Source organism: Pungitius pungitius, chromosome 5 (genome assembly GCF_949316345.1).
Source record: "Pungitius pungitius chromosome 5, fPunPun2.1, whole genome shotgun sequence".
Taxonomy (NCBI): domain Eukaryota; kingdom Metazoa; phylum Chordata; class Actinopteri; order Perciformes; family Gasterosteidae; genus Pungitius; species Pungitius pungitius.
This window is the reverse complement of record NC_084904.1, coordinates 17141410-17164074: the sequence shown is the minus strand read 5'-3', so window position 1 is coordinate 17164074 and position 22665 is coordinate 17141410. Positions and strand designations below refer to the sequence as shown.

The following is a 22665-nucleotide window of genomic DNA, read 5'->3' as shown; positions in this document are numbered from 1 at the left end:
AGCACGGAGCACACAGGCGAGTGGGATGCCGGGTCCAAGCAGTGACATCAACAGTTAATGGAGTTAATCAAACCTCTTTGTCGGAATTCTAAAAGCAGTAATACACAGAGATCCACAGCTGGTACGAAATTATTTTGAAAAGAGCCTTCGATGGCTTGGACAAAACCACGGGGCCACTCCGGCGCAAGAATTTCCTCTTAATCTGATGCTCATAAAATATTATGCTGCTAGTTTCAGGCCGAAAAAACTCAATTGGGTGTTTCAGCGAGAGCTTCTGCAATCATCATGACAGCCAGGAGAGATGATGGCTTCCGTCAAAACGAACGGAAATGTTTTGAAAAGACAGATGAGTGAAGTGTAGTGAGTATGAGGCTTGGCCTCTAAAGCAGTTTCGGGTAGGTGTAGGAGGGGTGGAGGAGGGGGGGGTCTACAAGGACTCTCAGCCCAGGAATGTGGCATGCTGTCAGGTCTCATGAGGATTTATCTCCCCGGAGCCTCATTACCAAAAAGCCCTGGACAAGGAGGCTCCCGCTCGCTTACCCTTACGCTCACTCACCCTCAATGCGGAGCTATGCCCATATTCATCAAGAACATTTTAACAATGATAATGCTCAATTCACAGGGTTTTACGGGGACCACATTTTGACACCACGTGTGAAAGTAAAAGCTCTGAGAGTTGATTGCACCAGCCGGGCTTAACAATACATCAACCATGCCACCATCTTTCTACCATTTACTGCCACCCCAGTAGCAAGTAGATGTACATCTAGCGTGTTTGGAGGAAACATCCATTGTGAACACGGCCCTGCTAATTCCTGCATGGATTGCTTTCTGGGAGATTTAGCACAGGTTCTCCAGTTCAAGTGTTAAAGTGACACTAGGTATTGGTGCCCGAGCATATTGTGAAAAAGACAAGACAAAACATGCTTATTTAGAGCAAGTGGTAGTATTTTCCATCAACATTCATTAAGTCAGTAAGCATCTACAGCTGCAGCCATTTTTTTACAACATAAAGAACTTCAACACTCTTCTGCAGAAAGGTGGCGGGAGAGCAACCAGCTTAAACAAAAAGCAATTAATACACGGAAGCTTCAGTATTTGGGTCCCGGGAGGTTTTTTTTAAGGTCAGGATTTAGAAACGAGGTTAATCTGTACGACGAGCAGGGTTTCTCAAGAAAACACTGCTTCACCACTCAAGCCTTCTCGGTCCTCCCCCATTGTTTGTGTTAACAGAATTATCCATGCCATTTTCTATAAGCACTGCTGTGTCTACCCGGAGTACCTTGAGAGGCCTGTTACGGATTTACATTTCTCTTTCCCAATCGTATTTTTCAGATCTCCCTCGGTGCAATATAGAGTTACATTTCAAACATGTGTACCTTCAATGGTGGATTCCTCTCGTAACACGTCAACAGCACAGCGAGAGAAAAAACAGGACAAATAAAATCCAAGCGAAGTAAAGCGAAGGGGAAATTACAGAGCAACAAACAAGAAAAAGGATTTCCAATGCGGTTAAATATTATAGTTGGACACCAGCAAGAAAAATGTAAATCCCCTGGTTTGACTTTGAAATAGGGGAACACTAAATTTGATTAATTTAGGGCCGCGGCTATAATGGAAGACATTTTCCTGTGAGAACATGTTTAACCTCAACTAACGGAAAAAGACTTTTGTACCCTTAGAGATGCGACAAATATTATGTTATCTAGCTTTGCCGTTATAATAATGTATAGGTAACAGTGCGAGAAAAAAATACGAATACATCTCAGGAATCCAAACTATAAGGTCCATCAGTGAAGTAAATGTTAGGTGACAGAGAGGCTACAGAAGGCAGCAGGTGATGTTCTTACTGTCCCTGGGTGCCACAACGCTAGAAGAGCACCCCGAGCGAATCTGACTTTACCTCTGCTCGACTTTCAGGCACCCAGTGTAAACACCGGCCGACAACCAAAAATGAAAGTGATAAAGATACTAACAATTGTGTTAAAATGCCTTTTTTTTTCTTCTCAGAAATAATTTCAACTGCTTTGAGGTATTTTACTGTGTTACATTATATTATGATTCCTCCATAAAAACGCATGATTCAAATAAGGAAATCCGATTTTTGGTCATTGGAAGTTTTCTCTTTAATCTGCTCATGGTGTTGCAAATACATCTATTAAACAACTTTATTTAGTGAAATTTCTCACCAACTCTACACCTTCCAAGATTACAATGAACACATAACAACGCTGACCATGGTCAGAGATCAGGGGCTTGAAAACTATGAATGAACAATGTCCTAGTCCAATGTCTTACTGAATATCAGCAGATAGCAAACGCTTGCTCTTTATTTCACACTGTTACGATTAACGACTGAAATGCATCAATATTTTAAAGCAACACAGGACCACCGGCATGTTTTTACGACGTAGCCTTGCTTAAGTAGCACCGATCAATAGCAGGGTCAATACCGGCTAGTACCGGATTATCACAGATGATGGACACACGCATATTTCTATTTTGCAACGGATGATATCAATATTATTGTCCTAACACTGTTAAAGTGTGTGTGTGACAGTAAGGGGAGGAGACAGGAGAGATGAGCATGGCCAGTACCTCCAGATGTGAGCGTCCAGCTGTACTCAGGCTCGACAGCAAAGCAGCAATTGGATTTCCTGCCTGTTAGCACGACACTGTAAAATTGCATAAGGCTCTCCTCGACTTAGTCACAGTGCCAGAATGCTCTTACATAAGTGGTTTAATTGATTCAACCACAAAAGCAAAAATAGAATTAAAAGAAAGTCAAACATGGTCACTGAGACTGATTATATGTTAAGTAACGGTGGGCAAAATTACCATCTACAGAGCCCTTGAATGGCACAGCAGCACAACACTCATGTGACAGCATCTCTCAGACGCACGAGGTCTCCCGTCACAAATGCCTCTCTATTCTCTGCCGGCTCGGGTTCCTAAAGCCCACCTGACATTCACCTCTCCGTGCAGAGCAGCAGGAAGTAAAAGCGAGGAGTGCACTTGTCTGCTGGGTCGACCTACTTCCCCATCGCTGCCACTCAATTATTCAAAAGCTCTGAAATGTTCTCCTGCATGGCAGCATGCAACCCGAGTGCCTCCGTTTTCCCATCACGTCGCTAGACTCACCGAGCCTCTATTTATGCACGAGAGGGTTCTCGAGTATGTGTGTACAGGCTTTGCATGCGTGCCACACGCTAATGGCAGACAATGCTGGTGTTATTTACACAAATATCCAATCTACATTTGATACAAACAATTTTGAATAATGGACGGAGGAAGATTTTGTGGGGAAATACCCAATTTACATCACAGGACTACAGGACGTCCCACCAGCAGCTTGATCTTACGATGCATTGAAGGGACGTTTGTTTGAAATGGCACCGTCATGCAAATACAAGAATCCAGACATGTCACGTCAACTCCCCACATCAAGCTCACCATAAACTGTAATTACACACCACTAGGTCCACCATGCTAGGGATGCAACAACACCACTTTTGTTTTGCATTGTCCAGTTCCTTGCTTTCAGACTGGTACACATTTGTACATGTATGATCAAACCAGAGGCGAATGCTCTTGGCTACTCCTTTTTACGTGCTTTCTGCAACGTGAGAAACTAAACTATGATGTAACGCTTTCCTAGAAGAAAGGCTATGCTAATCGGAGGGATAAATATAACCCGATCCAGCGCTGTAGCCTAGACACAAACAAGAGTCATGTCCTCTAACGTGCTGTCGTCGGTGTTGCGTAACAGAGTTAAGTGAATCACTTACCAGAGCCATTTCTAATCTCTGCTAATCCGCTGCCGCCTCTTTTTTCGTGTGTTTAAATATGGGTGATTGGATTTAATAAAAACTCAATTTCATTCCAATGGAAATCCAAATAGAAGACCTTATGAATAATATATGCATTCAACTTTTAATTAATTTCTAATAAGACGCAAATCAACAAGATGCAATCAAAAGGTTTGTTATAGAAGCCTTTGAATAACAGTATTTTGGACACAACACAATAAGGGATGCAAATGACTTATCTTGTGAAGTTTACCTTCACTAATCCAATTTCTCAGATGAAAGATGCAGTTCATGATGATTTCCAAAACCACAGACTAACTGAGAAACGCTTTCACAAACACTACTGGTCAACGGGAACAACGGTTAAACAACCAGTATTTGAGTTATTACATAATTACTTGTTATTCACCTATAAACATAAGTAATTCAAATCCTAGTACTTCAACATAAGGTAGTTGGATTAATTATATTAAAGCAATATAAATCCAACAGATGGCTTTAGGAACATGTTAAGACATTCAGAGGGGTAGAAACATAACATTATCACAATATGGGAGCACAGAATGATTTAAATAGATTGTTTAGACTTCAATAGGTTTTGCTCAAATGTTATTTTCTAAAGTCAAAAACCTAAAGGACATCATTGCCTGTGGCAATAGTGTAAAACTATTTTGAAAAAAAATGCACAGATGCTAGTCCTATTTGATTGAGAGTAATTTTATTCGCTGCAGCGGACAAACTGCCCGATCTTAGCACATAACATAACACTAGCCACACATAAACAAAACTACCAGGTGCAGCCCACTAGTGAGCAGGAAGCAGTGGACAGCTGCTGTTGGCCTGGGAGACAGTGTCATGGTGACTGCCTGATATTTCCCTCTTTGGTTTCTGCGTGTTAACTGATGGGTTTATAAAAGTCCCCGGGATTCTGAAGTTGTGCTATTTCCGTGTGATCGTTGTTTCATGTGCTGGGAATTCAGCGGGCTATACAATTCCAGTTTAATAAGCAGTGTGGTGGAATAGTTCCATTTGAATAGATGCATGACTGGAATTAAATAGATACATGAGTGGATTTGCTTAAATTAAAAAGGTCACCTACGAACAGTCAGATGCAGATTATTAATGCAAAATACTAGGCGGATGTCGTTAATAGTAAGTAAGGAGGATTAAGATCCGCTGTCAAGTAGCCACAAATAAACATCAAAAATTAAACAAATCACCTTTAAAATGACAAAAAAATATAATTTCATACCATTTTTTTCTGTACCCTGATTCTGGTATCCGGACAATGTTATGCTACAGAGGTAACACACCCAATGAATCAAATGTTGGTCCAATACACTTTTCACTACATTCTGACGGTTTTGAATAATAACGAATAAAAAAAATGTTGCACAATAAAAACAATAGTTCTTATAAAACGATCTAAACTAGCAAAAACATTCTATTTCCTATTGTGGGATTAATAGTTTTAGTATTTGGTGGTTGAAATAACACATTCATTTTTAGTGGACGCAAAGCTTTTTGTTCCAGAATGATTCATTGTGAGGATTCTTCTCTCACAGACAGTAGATGAGCAAGGACTCTTCCCTTTCCAGTTTCGTAATCATGTCGTTTCATAATACAAGCAGAAACTGAACTAGCTCTGAAATGTTCTCCCGGAGGCACCACGCTGAGCACAGGATTATCTTTGCCCCCATTACCCCTTCGGATAAGTGAGAGATCTCCACACGCTACTTTAACACAGCTAAACTGATATTGTGCTAGGAGTGCACAGGCCATGTCTGCAAAGCCACACCTTAATGAATTATTGGCACACTTTGTTCTCTGTAGGCTGCCTAAACTGTCCCCAGGCACTATGGCAGAGTAGAACACTGCACACCCATTTTTTGTTAAATGATGTGTCCATAGTACAAATGAGCTAACCTGTCATGTCACTAAAAAGACCCAACTGTTTGGTCATATTCTCAGTCTGTCTTCCTTATTCTTGAGTCAGATGTTTCCATAATTATATATTATTCAAAACTAGGCTTGTTGATGTCAGTAACAGAAAATCACATACATTTACAATGATTTTAATGCAATAAATATAAATGACCACAAAGGATTCTGGAGCAGGCATATTTTTATATGAACACAATACAAGAGATTCTGGCTGTCGTCATTTTGTCTTGGGACAATTCCTCTTTGGAAAGTAAAACTCAGCTGACGCAAAAACAATGTCCATATTTATGCAATTTACACACAAATGGAGCAGAAATTGTTAAAGTTGTTGACTATGGCTTCAGGAATGTGTAACTAATTTACAATAATGGTAGTTGGCAGAAGACTGTAGCAACAACAGGAAGCATTATGGTTGACAGGTTTTTATCTTCTCGCAGAAGTGGGCCGCATTGCCTAAAATAAAGATTACCTACGCAAACCTCCACAAAATGGAATATGTTTCTGTGAAATGACACATTAAAAGGTTGTCTAGTTGTGCCTACCCAAGCAGAGAATGAAGCCACTGTCCCTCTGTAGTAATCTGAGTTTCTTTGTGGTTTGTTTACATAGCCAGGCAGACGTTGTGTGGTACTTGGAGTGAGCCTCACCAGACGGATTATCCAGGTAGTATACCGTAATTATATTTTCAGCTCATTTTGCTATACGTTTTTTTTTTTTTGTAGTTTGTATTGTATCGATAGATGGTGATGTGAAACATGTACCATATTGTGAGGTGTTTGCCATAACAGCCCAACAGGAGTCATTTCAAATGTATGTAGCTATGTTTATAAGTCATTAAAACTACTAAGCGGATCACAAATCATGAGGACCATCACGCCACCTTACCCCTTTGGCTAAACTATTTCACTCCTTTTCTGGAGTAATTATCACCCCAGTTTTTGACATGGGCTGCCTTGAACCCAAAAATAAGTATATTTACTGTCAACACAGTGGTTGGTGGCAACAGCAGTTTGAAAGGGACATACTTCAAAAGCCAGAGCACATTCACACAAAACTATTTGCATGCCTGGATATGAACCGCGGTGAAGATATGTTACGTCAAGTCAAACCTATTATTATATTAACCTAGTATAATTCTAGCTCAAAATGAATATTTAACATCAAACAAACTGAATACAAATCAAACTACACCAAATCACAAATCATACATTGTTTGATTCATGGCTACATGCTTTACCAATATAAAAACACAATGTTGTTTCTCAATAGCAGATCCAATGCAGCACCACAACACGACGTTACTCGGCAGATAAAAACGTAAAATGTATGTGGACGTTAATTGTGACGGTGTGTGTCCATAACACGTGAGGGTAGTTTGTTTAGGCTAAGGTTCACCTCACATGGCGTAGTTCGCTGTATACAAATGTCAACAGTGGTACTGTAAATCTGTGGCCCTTGACTAAAAGTTTGACAACAATGAGTAATTCTTAAACAGTTCGCCTAAATAATGAATGTCAATATCGTGAGAATTAAACTCGCTTGGAAAACACGGTGTTCCATGCGAGCAAACCATTAGTGTCACAAAAGCAAGTCATCTTATACAAGACATCCAACCACTTCGCGTTACGCAAAACACGAAACGCGTATCCACAAATGGACAACAAAAGCAGTTTGTTACCAGCTAACGTTGCATAAGCTTCCGCCAGAGCGCACGGGGTCAATACATTTAAAGCCAATGTATACAAACGCAAGCAGGGCGATCCCCTACATAGCCAAGTTAGCAGGCTAACTCGGTTAGCACGATACAACAATATAGGTTTGCATTATTGGGCTATCGGCATTATGTATTAATACGGGGCATTCACGGCGCGTGAAAGGGTTATTAATGCAATAGATAAAACAAGACAATTCAATTTACTTTAGCGCTTACCTATGCAGTTATGACAGCTCGCTAGTGCCGTTAGCTCTTAGCTAGCTTAGCCTAGCCGTGTAGCACGTGTTCATGATTTATAAAATAATGAACTAAGTAAAGATAACCAGCCGTTGGGGAATTCTGATGTTGTACGGGGAACCGGTTAGTCAAACAGTTCTATGAATGACTACGTTTCCAAAATATTCGACGAACCATATATTGAAGTCAGCTTCAATGTAATGTATAGCCTCGAAAAGGTCAGTTATGCTATGTGTGTTTCTTCTCCAAAGAATAGCCGGACCCCGTCGTACAACAACAGAACAGAACAGACGGACCCCACCAAACCAACGGACAACCAGCAATGGCAGCTAACGTTAGCTAACCTTAACCATCCGGCGGTGTTAACGTACAGTAGCCAGTGTTCCAATCCTCGTCCGTCGATCCGAATTTGCTCCGATGTATCGTGTCCCTGACTTAGTCCACACGAACGAGTTATTTTCGTTTTAATTTTTACCGCTGGCGGTTATAAGGCTCTGCCGTGCATATTCCCGCACGACACAGTGGTTTAAGCACTAGTCTCTAAGCCGCTGCTGCTGAGACCACAGCGGGGCTGAACCGCCTCTCTCTCTCTCTCAATACCATGCTCTCTCGCCCCTCCTCTTTACTCCATAACAGTGATACAGCGCTGTAGTGTTGAAGTGAGTGATTGTCGACACAAAATATTAAAAAAAGACAAGTAACGTTATTATATTTCACCGTTTCTCCTTCTCTGTGTGTTTTCCCTCTTATACACATCATTTAGCGTATCTAACATGTATTTCTGCACACAACCTGTAAATATAATGTATCTAGGTGAGTGTAGGCAATTTATGTGATTGGATGTAATAAAGCGCTAACCTTTCTACACTCATTTTATTACGAATATATAGCTACTGTTTATGTTTCTTCCATAACCATCATGGTGTTAGCCTAGTTCTAACACTCCAATAATAATTACATGTTTGATATTTAAAAGTTACCAACCAAACTACCATCCATTTATCTATATATGTATATAAACATATATTACTATATTACTATATTTCTACATCATTTCCCTCTCTCTCCCAGTACGTCTATGAGGACAAACCCCTCTGTATTCTCGCTCCCTTAAGGCTCCGGTCTGACCTCAAAGGTTTCTAGAGGGGTCAATTCAAGCGTTGACACCCCAGGAAGTCTACATCGGTGCTGCTTGATGCGCGTGGAGAAGTACAAGCTGTGAATACAGCGACTTAACATTGAGGGATAGTATGTGGAAGTTCTGTTCTGTGTACATAGTTAATGACTCTGCTGAAGCCGGGTGCCCACGCTAAATGGTCTGAAACATCTTTTGTCTGCTTCACAGCTCTGGCTTCTAAAACCACCTCCCACGCTGCAGCCATTTCAGTCTTACAAAAGATTTAGTTTTTTAACTATTTAAGTCAATCATTAATGAAAGAAACCTGCTGCTAGGTAATCTTTGTGTTGGCACGGTGGGGTAATTAGTTTCCCTCCATTTTATGTTGGGTTCTTTTGAATTTTGTGTTATTTGGACCAGGCTTTCGGCAATCTGGCACACTTCATAGAAGGCAAAATCTTGACCTAAATTTCGGTGGCGGCCTTCACTGTGATGATGTCAGATGGGATTGTTTTTCGTCCCTGTGTTTTTGTTTCTGCTCTGCGGTTTGGGAGACCCCCTCTAACCATCAGTGTAACCACCATCTCTTCAACCAGCCATCACAGAGCAGGAAAGAGAGTTGTTTATTTCAGCTGGGCTTTCCGGACCCCTGCGCATGTTGGAATAATCTACCCCCCCCCCCACCCCCATCTCCGCAATGCCTAATTTGTCAGCTCACTGATAAAGCACAAATGTGTCTCACTTGCCACTTTTGATGTCAACAGCTGTGTTTCATTTGCAGCCAGAACCCCTGTGGAGTTAAATGGAGCATCAGACAAAGCCCAAATGGTCAAATGAACCGTTTTGAGATGCTAAAATGAATGATACCTGAACCAGGGGTACTTTTCATGATTGCAAAAACACATTTTGAGACCTCTTTGGAGAAGACAGGCTGAAGTATCTCTTCCACAAGCTATTTAAAATAACCAGCGATGATCGTTTCAATAGATCTTGAGCCCACATGAAAGGCACCGCTGAGAATGACTCCATCACGGCAGACCTCGGAGATTTCAAAGGCTGTCAGTTGATAGATGTGCTGCAGACAGTCATTAAGGCCGTGAAATAAAAGCGGAACAACAGAAAATCCTTTGGAAACAGAGCGAGGCCTGGAGGGAAAATCCTCATCAAAACAGCCCTCCTAAAAGACGGTCTACCGGATTGCTGGAGCTCCCCTTTGTGAATCATTTCTTTGATTACAAATTCAAATATTCATTTGCTGGTGCCATCTACCCAAACTGTGGCTGATTAGAAACACATTATTATTACTCCCTCTTAGTTTTCTATTGTCTTCGAGAGCAGCGCTTAAGGCGTGTTCAGTTAGACTGAAACATACTCATGAACATGAAATACCTCTAACCCAAATCATGTGTTTCATTTTTAATGTGATTTTTTGATGAAGGCGAGAAATGCTATTTGACACAGGTTGCTATTTATAACGCTGGTGTAATTACATGTCAAGCTCTTCCTTTGGCTGTGATGTACATTTTTAGCCGGGACATAATTCATGTCGCCACATGGCTGGTGTTCATTATTTTCCCGACAGGGCTGGAGTCAACCGGCCTGGGAAAATCATCTTTCTCTGTCGATACCAAAGGCGGATGGAGAGACAGCGACAGCGCGAGCGGGTTCTTTTATACAGCGTCACTACAACCATTGTAGCATCCACTTATAAGTCTGGGCTTCAAACGCAAAGTCAGCGGGTTGAAATGCATTCGCAGGCACAAGGCTTCACCCGACTGCTCCTTCCTCCCCAACAACAAAGCCGGAGAGCGAGAGCAGCAATGGCAGCACCTCACTGAAGAGTCTATCGCCAGCATTGCTGGAATTCCAGCTTAACTTCCTGAGTCTGTCCACACCTGGCCGACCGCCAGCACACACATACACACACACACACACACACACACACGTGTCTCACTTTTTCCTTCCCTTTATCAAGATCACATGTGGAGTAAATGTTACTCTTGGGGCGTTATCTCTTTCTATTCCGACCTTGTTTTCTGTGTCTTTCTTACATCTTGCACCATAACATATTTTACCACAGTATATGACTGACAGTGGTAATCAATCAATACATGTATCTATCTGTCTGTCCTTCTCTCTATCTATCGATACGTCTATGTGTGTCAACACGACGTGAAATGGGACATCTCATGATGTCACGTCGTCTCAGTTTTCACGAGGTTGCAAGTTGTGCCTGGATTCCTTCGATATATCTCTGGCGGCTGTGGGCGTGACAGACATATTCACACTTGTTCCCATGTTCAAGTCAACCCCTCTAATGAAACTGGCAGTAGTACAGCATCGCTGGAGCTTAGCTCAGCCAACCATCTGCTGTGGTTGCATGGATTCATGCAGCGTAAACGAGAGTGGACCTTGTATGGACATGTTCTACCATGACTGTCATGACATCGATGTTCACCGTGAAATGAACAGAAAAACAAACATCGCTGTCTCTTTCTAATGGAAAAGGTATGCAAGGAGAGCATGAATCACTGCCTTCCATGTCGAATATGGGCTTCAGTACATCAAATAGATTAGATACAGAGACATCTCATATATGGATATATGTATATGGATATATATCCATATATATATATATGAACAGAACAAATTCCGTCATTGATCAGGCTTAAAAGAAATATTATATAGCGAGTCCGACTTGATATTTGGTCTCAGCATTAGCCTTGATAACACAGACGCATTTTACAGATGAAAAGACATAGTGAAGAAAGAGCTAAAAAGAATCAAGGTGGTATTTTGTCGGCTTGGATCTCTGACTGAAAAGCTTGTTTACCTTTCTCAAGAAGAAAGTCTGCCCGCCAGTAATAGACAGCATCTCTGGCACAAAAAAAAATGACATTTGAACCTGTGGTTAAGTTACAACTTCAACTTCTAGAACACTTCAAGGACACACACAAGGCTTTTCTTTTTTAATTCTCTCCCCTCAAGGACGAGGCCAGTTTTGGCTACATGTTCCTCTCTAAGTGGCTGAGCCAAAAGCCCAGAGGTGAATCGTCAGCCAACTTAAATACGATTGTGCAGGAAGTGCTGAAACAGATGGACTTTCGCTGCCAGTCCTTCACCACTTCAGAGCACGACATTATCCTTCCAGCCTTTTGTCCATGGCATAACCGACTGTAGGTTCCCAGGCTGCTCACATCTTCCCTTCACTATCAACATGCAATAAGATGTGTGGGAGGTGAAATATTAGGTTTTCCCAGAAAAAAGGGGGGGGGGGGGGGGGAGAGAAGGAAAGGGATGTTTAAAGGGTTGCCATAGCACTTTACAACAGAGGAAGAAGAAGAATAGTGGCATTTTCAGTGGGAGGACGGAGAGGGGAGGGGTTCAGAAGAGTGCAGATCTCCCATAAATAAAGCTAATGAAATGGAAGTTGAGTCCGGAGAGAGGTGGAATGGCTGGTCGGGTCTTACCCACTGTCTGATTTATCCTCAGTATCCCTGTGAGCACAGCAGGGAGATCCATTACCTCGCCTCATCAATAACATCCCATGGACAGGGGGAAAAAAAGGCCCACCCCAGGGACCAGCTCAGGAGGCTGGCTCAGTCGGGGAGAGGAAGCTGGCCTAATGTAGTCACACACTGAGAGCAAAAATCCCTCTGTTGGGGGATGGGTGGCTTTAGACTGAGATGTGCGGGGGGGGGGGGGGGGCTCAACATGCAGCACAGAACATACGCGGCATTTTGTGGAAACTCACAATCAAATGCACATGGGCCTCCCAGGAAGCTGAATTGGATGCATCTTCCACATGGACACCGTGTCTTCTTTTTGTATTGTGCGGGTGGATTTTGAATAGAAAAGCGTGCATTCTCTGAGTCAGTGGATGCACGGCCGGGCCCTATTATAAAAGAGATAAGGATCGCCTAATTCATGAGAAACGTTGTCAATAAACTAGAGCAGTCAGGGTGTACTGATGTGCTATAAACTGATCGGGGATTTAAACGCTCCCCGGGAGACTGGAGTTATGAAAGTGCAGGAAATTGTTCTTTGATGTAGCAGAGAGTTGTTGAATTAAAACAAGGCGTGTGAAGAAGATAATAGGGCCTTGGAAGTATTGCACACCATAAATGAGGTGAAATGTCAACAGAGCGTATGGTCCACAGGGAGTTAATAACAGCACAGAGATAAGAATAGAGTGCAATAGCAGATACTGCGATTGGAGTAATCTCTGACGCACACTCTGTGTGTGTGTGTGTGTGTGTGTTTGAGGATGATCCTTCATGTGCTTTTTCTAGTGAGATCACGAGGTAGTAGCGGTGTCAGTGTTGAGGAAGACACCCCGGGGGGAAAGGCCTTTCAGCAGCACGGCAGAAAGCAGGAAGCTCGGGCGCTCGGGCGCTCGGGCACGCCTCCGAGAGACAAAAAAATAAAATGCCCCCCCGTCGATGGCTCCTCATCCCGCGGTGCCCATTCCACCCAAACTGGCACGTAGTCAGCAGCTCGAAACCGTGATCACTCCTCGAATCCAGAATGCGGAAATGCCCTCGGAGGAATTGGGACTGTCGTTTCTAGCTTTACAGAGAGCGGAGTGAAGTGAACCGAGGCACTCTCCCCGAAGCTGAGCCTTTACACCGGGCTTCGACGGCCCCTTTTTTTTTGTTATGTGGCAACATGGTAAGCCTCGTGTCACGCCTGTATGTCACGTTGGGTTTTCGTACTGTCTCCACGGTTGTATTGTGACTTCCTGTTTTATTTTGGAAACGAACTCTCCTCTCGTTTCAGGTTCCTTGCCCTTCCTCACGTGTCACCAGTCTGATTGTCTCCCCCTGATTCCTGATTGTGTCCACCTGTTCCCACACCTCCCTCATGTGTACTTAGAGCCTGCGTCGCCCCTTGTCCTGTGCCAGTGTGTCACGTCCTTTTGTCCTGCACACCCGCCGCACGCCGGTGTCAAGTCGAGGTCATGGCTTTGTCTGTCCTGAACCCCGTCGCGGAATCCAGAGTCGGCCTTATGCCGTTGATTGCTCCCCAGCTCCTTGAATCCTTTCAGAGCCCTTTTGTTTGTTTTGTTTTTGATTGATTATTCCCTTATTTTCCTCTGTGACAGAGATTTAGGTTTTCATTTATTTCAGCTCTTTATCCGGAGAAATTTTTGATTTCCTTGTCCATCCCTCTTCGGAGGAGTTTTTAGTTTCCAGGGATTTCCCTGTGATTTTTTTTGTTGAAAAATAAAGGATTGTCTTCTGAACCTTTACTCTGCGTCCGAGTCCTCCCTCAAGAGCCCCCCCTGCATGACATGGCGGGGGCATTCGGGGGTTTATTTCTCTACTGGGTGCTCGGCCGGGCCTTCCTACACACCATCTGATTACACCCTTGTACATAAAGCACTTCCACTCACAGCTCTCAGATGGGCACTTGTCATTTCTTGAGGCCACATAGCTCACAAGAGATAAGTAATCTAAAATACACTTTTCGATGCTCAAGTGACCCTCAAATGATACTGGGCTGTATACGATGTAAAATACTAACCTGATATTTGATATTTTACAAGAAACATTGATTTTACATGAGTTAACTAAAACAAAAACAAATGTATCTTGGTTTTAAAGCCTGCTTTTGGTCACTTACCAAGCTGTTTACATCACAGCGATTTGCTTTCACTTTGTCCTTTTAAATGGAAACGGTGAACTCGTGAGTGGAGAATCACCATTCAACATATACAGAGCAACATTAACATTCATTCAGAGTCCTCTCTCTGGCCTCAAGGTGAATGTAAGTCCAATGTCCCCTCTGGTGTTCCTCTTTCAGCTCTATTTGTGGTCTGCAGCTTTTACTCTAAATACACAAAGGAGCGTGCATACGTCCTCGAGAAGAGGGGGAGACATCCAATTCAGCAGCTTCTGTCCGGCTGCTGACACCAAGGTCAAAATGTACACAGCCCTCCTCAGACGAGGGGGGGAGGGAAAACAGTCCATCAAACGGGCCGCGAACCAAGCGCCTGCATCCTGGAAAGCGTTGACGCAGGAAAACAGGGTCCTGGGAGAATAGAGGCTGCACTGTAAGCATCTACAATTCTCCCTGAGCAATCACAGTGTGAGACCTGGCCTCCTGTCCTCTTGCACGGAGCCAACAACACTTCGAGCGTGTTTTTTCAGAAACAACTTCATGCTCTGGCGACTGCCGAGTAAATCATGAGATGGTGTGCCACACATTTATGTGATATAAACCCGCCGCAGACGTCAGATGGTTTTCATGCGAGTGTAATCAAAAAGTCATTTCAGCTGTGCGTAAATTCCTGCAAAACAACACACATCAGAGTCCGTTGTGGTTGATTACGAGGGAGGGAGGGAGGGAGGGAGAGAAAAAAACAACGCAACGGCGGTAGGAAAAGCTGAGTGGTCACTGTAAGAGTAACGGAAGAAGAATTTAGCCCTCGGCTGCCAAAGCTGGTGAGTCACATCCGATCTGAGAGACTCTTGTCAGATGTGAGAGAGTGGGAGGCGTGTGTGGGCCGCAGAAATATGATATATAAGAGCCGCGATCCTGCCTGCAAGTGTTTTTTTTTTTTCTTCTCCTGAACACCCAGAAATGAATCCGTCCACCTTGGAATGTCCTCGAGGCTTTTCGCGCTAGGAATGTAATGCTAGAAACCGATTTGAAAAGGGCCTTTGTGCGGAAAGGAGGCCGTGAAGATGGCAAACAACACGCTGCACATGTTAGAGAGACTGGGAATGTCGACTGTTTGAAATAGATAACGGTGTCTGCTTCTGCTCCTGTGTCTGTGCTGGGGTGTAACTTGACACACAGCTTTTTATTTGGGATCATTTTAAACAACCAAGTGCAGCAGCGCCAACATTTCAAGTGCCTTTCATTAATTACCATCTCGATCCCTCTCCCCGCTTCTGCGGTTTTCACTCTGCTTTGCTAGAACTGTCCCGCGCCGACTCCCTGTCTGCGGCTGCTGAAAGGAAGAGTCCTCATATTGAACCTGCTCAGGATTGGTGCCCAGCCAGGTGGCAATAATGTGCCCATTCTACTGTTTCCTTCCAGGCGTCAGGGGTGCTGAGTGATTAACACGCAGGATGTGACCTTTAATCCACTAGCAGCTCCTCGCAGCATTAATCTCCCCCAGCTAGCATTCAGCCTTGATAATGGCATGTTAATTAATGACGCTTTTTTTTTTTTTTTGCGGTGGCGTCAGCCAGCACGAGGAGCTCCTGGAGCTCGTGGACATCTCCCCAAGCATGCAAGTCACCTTCACAATATCTAATGCGGACATGCAGAGCGCAACGTGTGACATCCAAAGATTTCTTCCCCGCAGGTGTCTGGAAACGTGTTTCGGTGGGCACATGGTTAATTAAATGTTCCATCGTTAATATCTGTATTCTCTGTATCAGTGCTTTGGATAAGTTATCTTGTACGTTTCCAAGATAGGTTATCTTGTAAATACCAGCAGAGCCATGAATGCACGCATTTGCGAGTAAAATGTCAAATCCTTCCCTCTTTCTGTCGCCTATCTCTCTGATGAAGCAATTGCATTCACACACACACACACACACACACACACACACACACACACACACACACACACACACACACACACACACACACACACACACACACACACACACACACACACACACACACACACACACACACACACACACACACGATCTACCCAAAAGACTGTTGTAGTCCTGGTTTATACATTTTTAAACATATTTTTTGAGGTTCATTCATGGTTAGAGTCAAAGAGCAAGTAGTGATTCCCCTCATGCTGCACAATAAAGCAAAAAAGATTACAAATAAATATTACAGTGGTGAGTTAAGAACAGGCAAAGCACGAGGGAAGAAGCTGCTGTTTGCATTTAGCGCTTCGCATTTAGCCAACGCGAAGTGCTAAAATCAACCAGCGGTTCCCTGGTGTCGCTTACTCTGTGGAGTAGGTTGTGCACCACTTCTCCCTCCAGTCTTTCCACTTCAGTGGCCGGTCGGCCGGTGGTTTTGTCGGCCAGGCCTCCTGTCTGCAACTTCTTGGCCGGGTAGGCGCCCCCCCGGTGAGGCCGGGCCTGGTACCCAGCTGCTGTCTGCTTCTGTTGCCGAGGTTGGCAGCGTCTTAAAGACAGTCTGGAAGAGGCTGTGTGGACACACAGGTACATGAGAACTTCTGCTTTGGAAATGTCCTGTTGATAAATGATAGATGTTATCAAAGACTTTTGAAAGAAACGTTTTCTTTTCACTATTGTTGGTTATTCACATTCTAAATGTTGACTCTCGCTTAAATGTTTTATCGTATTTAACGTGTCACGCTAACATTCATTCTTCCTTGTCTGTAACAGGTACAGAAAGTTTAAACTATTTATAGAATTAGAGGAACTTACTGATCAAGAAAGGTCAAACGAGAAATGTGATACATTTAGTTCGGAAATTTGAGTTTATATAAGGAAGAACCAAAATAGCCTTCAGGGATTTTAACAGAATTTTTTTTACATTTAGAAATAGCTGATTTTGTCCAACCACTCTAAAGCCCAAACCCAATGCTGACATAGCAACAACAAGCAAACTCCACATAAAAAGTTTCCAAAATCATGAAGACATAAAAGAGTTTAACCATTACTGAGAGTAGGCCCACTAAATAATCCTCCCTCCCCTTCCAACCTCTTAATGCGAGAGACTGCAGATCCCATGGCTTCCTGACTTAGCTGCAGTTGCGTGCATGAGTTTGTGTAACTGTGTGTGTGTGTGTGTGTGTGTGTGTGTGATTTATGTGTCTTGTCCAGACTCAGTGGGAGCTGAGAGTACTGACCCCTCATCCTCCTTGACTCGCTCAACAAAGCACTCTAAAAATGTGTGCTAGAGGTTTTGGGGGAGGTTTCCCTTAGAGGCAAACCCCCCCCCCCCCCCCCCCCCAAAAGAATTAAGAAGCCGACTTCAGTAAACTGAAACTAGGCTTCAGCTTCTCAGCTGACAGCGACGTAGTCCTCGCTGAAATTTAAACAGAGAACAACGGATTTGGAACAATATTTGACAGCAAACACACAGCACCACTGCGTGCTTCTTCCTCCGGGCGTCATCCTCGCACATTTATTCTGGTCAGTCTATACTTGCAGGCAGGAATCCACCAGGACCGTCTCGCGTTGCACGTCAACCCTTCCATTTGTGCAGCGCGAGGTCTAAGTAGGTTAGAGGCAGGCGTGCACGCTCCACTCTGGTCTCCGAGGCCTGCAGGCAGTAAGCGATTCTGTCAGAGAGAGGCTGCTGCGGCCGCTCGTTATCGACGCCGCTCGCCGGGCCCCGGAGGTTTGCGGCTGCCGCGGCGGCTCCTGGCGCTACGGCGGCGCGCTCGGGAGGCCCAGTCGGACTCGAAAGGGCAGCCGCCCGCGAGCAAATGTGTAATCGATTTTCTAGCGTGGCACGTGAGCGGCAGCGCGCTAGGACATAAAGGTCATCGCCGCTTGCAGCTTGGGTTTGACGCGGCACAGTTTTTGCTGTGCAGGCCGACGACCTGTGGCACAACGCAGTGCCTATAATGATAATCTATTCAATATTTGTCTAGACGTTAAAAAAAAAAAAGTCGTTGGGATTTAATCCTCCAGGGAGCACAAATGTTTGGAGGAAATTGATGGTTTTAGTCTGACTCCTCAGGCCAGTAGCCGTGCAGGTCGGATCTGTTGATACCTGCTTCCCCTGCATTGCTCACACACACACACCGTGTTGGATTGTGTGTATTTGTGTGTCGGGGTAGGCGTACAGTAAAAGGGAGCACCGACTGCGAGGGTTTGTTCGATGGATTATGGAGCAAAGTCAGCTGAACCGTCCACCTGAGATGTCCGACTGCAGGCAGACCCCGAGGCAGACATGCAAACAGGGAATTCCATTATCTCCCACCCACCAACCTCCCCAATCCAACACACGTTTCCCATCATGGTCGCCACATTCCAGGCGTTGCCCAGCATTCCACAAGAAAGAGCGATCACGTACCAAGCAACGTCCAGATACGGCACAGATAACCCACACGGAGGAAAGCCGCTGGGATCTCCTCGCGTGCGGGATGTAGTGCAATGAAGGCGCGTTGGTAAAATCAGTACCGAACACGTGGTTGCTATGGAAGCCTTCTTCACGCGCACATGAAACAAAACGTCTCGTTTTACTGTAAATGTACCCCCGTATGGAAATAAAGAACATTGTAGGACGTAGAGAGGTGGGAAGCTGATGCTTCCGTGTAGGCCGAAAAAAAACCCTGGAGTTCCACTTTGGTTTGTGCGGTCAGTGGTTCCACACCGAAATATCTCAGATTATTTTAACTATCTTATCAATCAACATGCATTGTTCCCAGAAGATAAATTTGATCAACTTTGATGGCTCCCTGACTTGGTCTGGCACTTTTACTCTACTGTAAACGTCTCTATATATGTCACGGTTCAAGGCTGGGGTTAGGACTCAAGGGGCACTAGCATTGGAGACAAGATGAAGTTTAAAAAAAAGACTGTTCTTTACTGGTCACCAAAAAGCCATAAACAAAAAAAGAAGGCAAAGCGAGCAAAAAATCAGAGACCCACCAGGGATTGGCTCAGGAGACACAAGGGGAAGAACAATGACAATCTACTCGAGCGGGGAACACAGGGCAGTATATATGTGGGTGGGGTGATGAGCCAATTGGAGGCAGCTGGGTGGACGGGGCAGGTGTGGAGGAGGAGGGAAATCAGGGGAAAGACACACACACAGATAGAAGGAGACTCACAATATACAATATACGTTACAATGGATTTGTGACAAATGTCCGATTCATGCAGCATGGAGCTCGAGGTCTCTGATTAGCACGTGTTAGCATGCTCAAAGAACAAATCAGAACGGTGCAAACACTGTAAACCTTACATTAGCGTGTGAGCATGGCGATGTCAGCCTTGAGCTCGGGGCGCCAAATGCGGCTCGTGCCGTGGCGGTGCTGCTGCCGGCCGACGCACGCCATGTAAACAGGGACTTAACTTTAATGACCCCGAACATACACACTGCCTGCAGTCAACTGGTCTCCAGCACAAGCAAAAGCACTCAGTTTCCCTCTAGACATTACACCAGGAGCAGAAGGCTTTTCAAGCAATGTACAGCATGGGAAGAGGACGGGGGTGGGGGGGGGAGGAGAGAGTCTGCAGAGACATCCGTGGGGGCGGGTCAGGGCAAGATCAATGGGATTGACAGGGAGTGCACGAGGCAGCATGAGATTCAAAGTAGGCCAATAAATAACATCCTAGCGAGACAGCAACTGCCTCCTCTTCAGCCGCCACTGCCCCGATCCCCCCCCCCCCACGACCCCCCTGGTCCGACCGACTGGACCCCTTGATTACTTGCCTCCGAGGGAAGGGGGGGGTACGGCTGCACAATACACCTCTCACATGGGGCCCTCGTCGCCCCTTGCCTCCATTTGTTGAACATTCATCTTTCAGCATGTGTGTGAGTTTGTTTAGGGGGTGGGGGGCTTAGCGGCAAGACGGAAGGGTGTGTGTGTGTGTGTGGCGGAGGAGGGTCTTCCATGTTTTTTTACATCTTCTACCCTCTAACAAAAACCCATCCCCCTCAACATTGTTCTCTATTTTATCTCACCCCCCCCCCCCCCCCCCCCTCCGTCCCCCAACCACTTGGCTCTGCTCTGTGTAGCCACGGACTGAGTCGGGGGGGGGGATTAACCATTAGACGCTCTGCTCCATTTTTCTCTTCTTTGCTCGTTAGATGAGGAAGAAGAGCTCGCCCGCTCTTCAGCGTGGCCGCTGTGCAGCAGCAACAGTTCTGACTGACACCTTTTTGTCGGTTTCCGTTACTTCACATTTCCTGTACTTCACACATGTCATTTTTTTTTTCTTCCTTTAAGTATCTTGAAATGACTCAAATGAGGTAACCTGGGGTCAATCTTGGTAACAGTAAAACAAAATTCAAGGAACGGTGAGACAAAGATTTCATAAAAACAATCAAAAGACGACACAATCCGACTGTCACTACATCAGGATAGGCTACGACAATGTTAAAGTGGGGGTCCGCAGCGTGGGAGGGAGGCATCGTCTCCTTTCCTTTCGTCAAAGGATGGCCCAGTGCACGGCCCTGTGCTGAAGGAGACCAGCAAGGAAGCAGAGAAGCACCTTCAGAGAACGTCCTCCCATCGTCGGGGGCCACCTCGATACTTCTTGGTCATTTCATTCAGCAAACAATACCTCAAAATGAATCTTGTGTTACAAAAAACCGTTCCACAATTTGCTACTGTGTTGCATTATGGGACATATGGGATCCAGTACTCTTTACGATTGACCCACACAAATAAAATAAAGAGCGACTACAAATACCTTTTGTCAGTAGCTGTGGGCCAAAGGGAAATGCGACCCTACATCACAACACACTGCAAGAATCGACAATCGAAGACTGTAACACGCCGCTAATGCTGATGATGCTCCGACCCAGGAGAAAGGAGAAAGGAGGATCTGTAACCATTTCGTGTTGGGAGACTTGGCCACTGAGGAGCGCCTGAATATTTCACAAAGCAGACACACAGGACTCACAGGGTTGTCATCAAGACTCAGAGGGAAGACAGAGATTCCCCTTTGTGGTTCACAGGCGTTCTTCTGCACGGCGGTTACACCGCGAGGCGTCGGGATGGAAGGTGACAGCAGCTGAGCGCAAGTGAGCAGAAGAGAGTCGAGCTGGGAGGGAAAGAGAGGCCCAGGGAGACAGAGAGAGAGAGAGAAAGAGAGAGAGAGACCCTTTGGAAAAAGAGTGGGAGGTGGCAGACTCGTACTGTAGATCTCGGCGGCACGTTTTCCAGGTGCCAAGTGACACTTCCCATCGCCGCAACCGAGGGAAGTGGAGCGCGTCAGCTCCGGCCCTCTCTCTCTCTCTCTCTCTCTCTCTCTCTCTCTCACACTCCATCTTGCATGCGGAGCAATTACCACTGCCACGTCACCCCCCGCCGCCGCCCCCACCAACACCATCCCACTGCAATTCCGACCGGTGGTGACTCATCTTTTGGAGTGCTGGGCCTCAGGAGTCCCGAAGCTCGTAGTGGGAGCAGCGATGAATGCACAAACCACATTTGTTCCTTTGCTGTATCTCCTCATTTGTGTGTGGGGAGCAGAAAGCATTCTCTGAACTGGAAGGCATCTAAGTTGGAAGCCTGGAATCCGCATTCTGGTCCCAGAGCTAAACAAACCGCCTTTTTGGAGCGCGGTGGGTTCGTTTAAAGAGAGAAACCGCAATGACAGGCTGTGTTGTCACTGTGTGCTGCGTGAACCATTGTTCCTTCAGCCCCGGTGATTGGAACGAAAAGGGGTCGCGGCGGGTTGCCATGGCAACCCCCTTTCGGCCCGTTTCTCCTCCGGTAGCGGTGCTCGTCGGCATTATTGGAGGAGCATCATTAGCGGGGGAGCCCCAGGACATCAGGGAGAATGGGCTGAACAATAAGAGAGAGGGTTTGGCCTTTTCCATTGGCTCCTACTGCACCTGGAGGCTCTCTTTTCACCGCGCGGCGTGCTGAGATGGCCTCCGCATCTGTTGCCTCCAGCGGCGTGCTCGTCAACAAAGTCTTCGCCCTAGTTGATCCCTTCCCCGTAGTCGTGTCAACGATTGTGTCATCCATGCTGAATGTCATTCACGTGGAGGGGTTGGGGGGGGCAGCTCAGTTTAAATGGAGGAAACACACTCAACAGCGAAACAGCAGCCCTCACCTCCGGCTCACACATTTCATATTGTTCAGAGGCTCAAAAGGGTCTCCCGAGGGGAAACAGTCTCGAGACGCGTCTTCGCAGGAGGATGAGATTGACTCCGACAGCCTCGGCGGCCTCTTACCTCCTTCCTCTTCGACCTGCTGC

The 22665-nt window shown here is 45.3% G+C and overlaps 1 protein-coding gene across 6 annotated transcripts in view; it reads right to left on the bottom strand.

Moving 5' to 3' along the window:
- The window catches only part of ncor2 (nuclear receptor corepressor 2), a 60598-nt gene extending 52305 nt beyond the window's left edge, over positions 1–8293 (bottom strand). For 4 of the 6 annotated variants that reach the window (XM_037483048.2, XM_037483049.2, XM_037483051.2 and 1 more), the window contains exon 1: positions 8076–8293. The gene's annotated coding sequence lies outside the window, so the exon portion shown is untranslated. Of the gene's footprint in view, positions 1–7683; positions 7701–8048 lie in introns of those variants that run through there. The other 2 variants (XM_037483045.2, XM_037483047.2) reach the window with 2 other exon arrangements.
- Positions 8294–22665: the final 14372 nt, after the last annotated feature.